We start from the raw sequence: 5000 nt of genomic DNA, 5'->3' as shown, positions 1-5000 counted from the left end.
AAATTTAAATTCTAAAATTAAAATTAAAATTATTAAAATTAAGAAGAATTAAAATTAAAAATTAAAAATTAAGAATTAAAATTAAAATTAAAAATTAAATTAGGGAGTAAAATTAAAATTAGAATTAAAATTAAAATTAAAATTAAAATGGGGTAAAATTAAGAAATTAAATTAAAATTAAAATTAAAATCTAAAATTAAAAAATTAAATTAAAATTAAAATTCATAAAATTAAAATTAAAATTAAATTAAAATTTAAAATTATAAAAATTAAAATTAAAATTAAAATTAAAAAATTAACATAAATTAAATTAAATTAAAATTAAAAATTAAAGTAAAATTTAAAATTAAAATTAAGGTTAGGGTTGAGTTAGGGTTAGGGTTAGGGTTAGGGTTAGGGTTAGGGTTAGGGTTAGAAGGTTAGGGTTAGGGTTAGGAGTTGAGTTAGGGTTAGTTAGGAGTTAGTGGAGTTACCAGGTTAGGGTAGGGTTAGGGTTAGGGTTAGGGTTAGGAATTCTGGTTTTTAGTAGCGTTAGGGACTAAAAAATGAGTGGGAGCTGCCCGCTAGACGCCCAGGAGTCAGGCGACGTCTCGCCTGTCGTACTTAGCCCCATAGCTGGCTCCAACATTTTGAAACCAGCTTCTCCTGCATTTAATTATCATTTTAGGTTCATTTTAGGGTTAGGGTTAGGGTTAGGGTGTTGGGGTTAGGGTTAGGGTTAGGGTTAGGGTTAGAGGTTAGGATTAGAGGTTAGGGTTGGGTGAAATTGGTAGGGTTGGTGAGGTGTTAGGGATTAGGAGTTGGTTAGGTTGCAGGGTTGAAGCAGGGTTGGGGTTTAGGGGTTAGGGTTGCATATGAGGTTGCAGGAGTTGAGGTTGAGTTTAGGGACTAAGGTTTAAAGTTAAGGCGGGGTTGCAGGGTTCAAGGTTACTGGGGTTAAGGTTGAAGCAGGGTTAAAGTTGCATTAGTTGCAGTTAAGATTAAGAGTTCTACTTTCGGTTAGGAGTTAGGGATTAAGAAGTTACAATTAAAATTAAAATTAAAATTAAAATTAAAATTAAAATTAAATTAAAATTAAATTAATTAAAATTAAAATTAAAATTAAAATTAAAATTAAAATTAAAATTAAAATTAAAATTAAATTTAAAATTAAAATTAAAATTAAAATTAAATTAAATTAAAATTAAAATTAAAAATTAAATTAATTAAATTAAAAATTAAATTAAAATTAAAAATTAATTGAAATTAAATTAAAATTAAATTAAAATTGGGGTTGAGGGTTGGCTAAGGGGCGTTGGGGTTAGGGGTTGCTGGGGTTAGGAGGTTAGGGTTGGCAGGAGTTAGGGTTAGGGTTGCAGGGTTTGCAGGGTTACCTGCGGTTGGCTGCAGGAGTTGAGGTTAGGGTTAGGGTTGGAGTTGCTGCAGGAGGTTGGCAGGGGTTAGGAGGTTAGGAGTTGCAGGAGTTAGGGTTACAGTTTTCAGCATGATGGGGCAAAAATAGAAGTGAAACTGCTAAACCTCTTGCCAGTCGAAGTGACGTCGCCCCCTATCGTAGCAGCCCACCAGTGTCATTTTTGAAACCAATTTGGTAGCTTCTCCTGCGTTTAGTGTCATTTAGTGGTTCATTTTTACGGGTTAGGAGTTAGGGTGGGTTGGGGTTAGGGTTGGGGTTAGAGGTTGGGGTTAGGCCCAGAGGTTGAACAGGGTTAGATTTGGGTTAGGGTTGAGTTAGGGGTTGCAGGAGTTACTGCAGAGTTGAGGTTGGGGTTAGGGCAAGGTTAGGAGTTAGGGTTAGGGTTTAAAATTAAATTACTTTTTCGCCTTCACTGCAAGTGGGGTAAATTTAATTCTACTAATTAATTAAATTAATTAAAGTTAAAATTTAATTAAAATTAAAATTAGGGTTAGGGTTAGCGGGTTGCACAGGGTTAGGGTTAGAGGTTAGGGTTAGGGTTAGGGTTAGGGTTAGGAGTTAGGGTTAGGGTTAGGGTTAGGGTTAGGGTGAGTTAGGAGTTAGGGTTAGGAGGTTAGGGTTGGGTTAGGAGTTAGGAGGTTGGGGTTAGAGGTTAGGAGTTAGGGTTAGAGGTTAGGGTTAGGGGTGAGGTTAGGGGTTAGGGTTAGGTTGGTTAGGGTTAGGGTTAGTGTTAGGGATTCACAGTTTCCGGTAGCGTTGCAGGGAGTTAAAAATGAAAGTTAGGAGTTAGGGTTAGGGTTAGGGTTGGAGGCGGCGTCTCGCCCCTGTCCTTGCTAACCCATAGTAAACTCCAACATTTTGAGCTAATTTGGTGGCTTCTCCTGCGTTTGGTGTCATTTTAGGTTGCAGGGTTTTAGCAGGGTTAGGGTTAGGGTTAGGAGTTAGGAGTTAGGAGTTAGGGTTAGGGTTAGGGTTGAGAGTTAGGGTTAGGGTTAGGGTTAGGGTTAGGTGTTAGAGGTTAGGGTTAGGTGGTTAGGGTTAGGGTTAGGGTTACCATACAAAGGTTAGGGTTAGATTGGTTAGGGTTAGGGTTAGGGTTAGGGTTGGGGTTAGGGTTAGGAGTGTGGGGTGGGGTTAGGGTTAGAGAGTTAGGGTTAGGGTTAGGAGTTGTAGGTTAGGGTTAGGGTTGCAGGAGTTAGAGGTTAGGAGTTAGGGTTAGGAGTTGAGGTTAGGTTAGGAAGGGTTGCAGGAGTTGTTAGGGTTGTTAGGAGTTAGAGGTTAGGAGTTAGGAGTTAGGGTTCAGGGTTAGGGTTAGGGTTGGGGTTTAGGAGTTAGGAGAGTTAGGGTTAAAGGAGTTACAGGGTTAGAAGTTTAGAGGTTAGGGTTAGGGTTAGGGTTAGGGTTGAGTTAGGGTTAGGGTTATTGCCAGCAAGTCAAGTGGGTCGTCGTCGCAAATTAAAGTCAAAATTAAAGTAAATTAAATTAAAATTAAAATTAAAATTAAAATTAAAATTAAAATTAAAATTAAAATTAAGGTTGAGGTTAGCGAGTTAGGGTTAGGAGCGAAAATTAGGGCTGCCGCTAGAGCCTCGCCGCGAGGGGTCGGGGCGACGTCTCGCCCCCTGTCGTACTTGGCCCTGCGGCTGTGGCACTCCAGCATTTTTGAGCCAATTTGGTGGCTTCTCCTGCGTTTAGGGTTAGGGTTAGGTTCAGTTTGAGGTTAGGAGTTAGGGTTAGGGTTGGAGTTAGGGTTAGGGTTAGGGTTAGGAGTTAGGAGTTTAGGAGTTAGGGTTAGGGGTTAGGAGTTAGGGTGTTAGGGTTAGGAGTTGAGGGTAGGAGTTAGGGTTAGGGTTAGGAGTTAGGGTTAGGGTTAGGGATTGAGGGTTGAGGGTTTAGGGTTAGGAGTTAGGGTGGGTTAGGAGTTAGGAGTTAGGTTTAGGGTTGAGGTTAGGAGTTAGGAGTTAGGGTTTGAGAGTTGGGGTTAGGGTTAGGGTTAGGGGTTAGGGGTTGAGGGGTTGGGGTTAGGGTTAGGGTTGAGGTTAGGGTTAGGGGTTAGGGTTAGGGTTAGGGTTACGGTTAGGGTTAGGGTTAGGGTTAGGAGTTAGGAGTTAGGGTTGAGGTTAGGAGTTAGGGTTAGGGTTAGGAGTTAGAGTTAGAGAGTTAGGAGTTAGGAGTTAGAGTTAAGGTTAGGAGTTAAGTTAGGAATTAGGGTTAAGCTGCAGGGTTAGGAGTTAGGTTGAGTGCAAGGTTAAGGTTAGCGAGTTAGGGTTAGGAGTTAGGAGTTAGATTGATTAAAATTAAGTTAAGGTTAAGGTTAAATGGGGTAAAATTAAAATTAAAATTAAAATTAAAATTAAATTAAAATTGGTAAAATTAAAATTAAAATTAAAATTAAAATTAAAAATTAAAATTAAAATTAAAATTAAAATTAAAATTAAAATTAAAAATTAAAATTAAAATTAAAATTAAAATTAAAATTAAAATTAAAATTAAAATTAAAATTAAAATTAAAATTAAAATTAAAATTAAAATTAAGAATTAAAATTAAAATTAAATGAAATCTAAGAATTAAGAATTACCATTAAATTAAAAATTAAAGTCATTAAAATTAAAATTAAAATTAAAATTAAAATTAAAGTAAATTAAAGTGAAATTAAGGTTCAAAGTGTATTAATTAGGAGTTAGGGTTAGGGTTAGGGTTAGGAGTTAGGGTTAGGGGTTAGGGTTAGGAGTTAGAGGTTAGGGTTAGAGGTTAGGGGTTAGGGTTAGGAGGTTAGAGGTTAGGTTAGGGTTAGGAGTTGAGGTTAGGGTTAGGGTTAGGAGTTAGGGTTAGGGTTAGGGTTAGGGTTAGGAGTTAGGGGAGTTGGGGTTAGGGTTAGGAGGTTAGGGTTGAGGAGTTGGGTTAGGGTTAGGGTTAGGGTTAGAGTTAGGAGTTAGGAGTTAGGAGTTAGGGTTTTGGGGTTAGGAGTTGAGTGTCTAGGGTTAGGAGGTTAGGGTTAGGAGTTAGGGTTAGGGTTAGGGTTAGGATATTAGGGTATAGGTTAGGGTTAGGGTTAGGGTTAAAATTAAAATTAGGAAATTAAAATTAGGGCATTAAAGATTAAAATTAAAATTAAAATTAAAATTAAAAATTTGGGTTAGGGTTAAAATTAAAGTTAAATTGGTGCATATAAAGTCAAAATTAGGGTTAGGGTTAAATTAAAATTAAAATTAAAAATTAAAATTAAAATTCAAAATTAAAATTGGAAATTAAAATTAAAATTAAAATTAAAAAATTAAAATTAAAATTAAAATTAAAATTAAAATTAAAATTAGGGTTAAAGTTAGGAATTAGGGTTAAAGTTAGGGTTAGTTGGGTTAGGGTTAAAGCACTAAAGGGTTAAGGTTAGGGTTAGGGGTTAGGGGTTAGGGATAGGCTTAGTGTTAGGGTTAGGGTTAGGGTTAGGGTTAGGGTTAGGGTTAGGTTTAGGGTTAGGGTTAGGGTTATGGTTAGGGTTAGGGTTAGGGTTAGGGTTAGGGTTAGGTTTAGGGTTAGGGTTAGGGTTAGGAGTTGGGGTTGGGGTTAGGGTAGGGTTGGTGAGGGTGA

Source organism: Mauremys reevesii, linkage group 8 (assembly GCF_016161935.1).
Source record: "Mauremys reevesii isolate NIE-2019 linkage group 8, ASM1616193v1, whole genome shotgun sequence".
Lineage (NCBI taxonomy): Eukaryota > Metazoa > Chordata > Testudines > Geoemydidae > Mauremys > Mauremys reevesii.
This window is presented reverse-complemented; position numbering follows the sequence as displayed.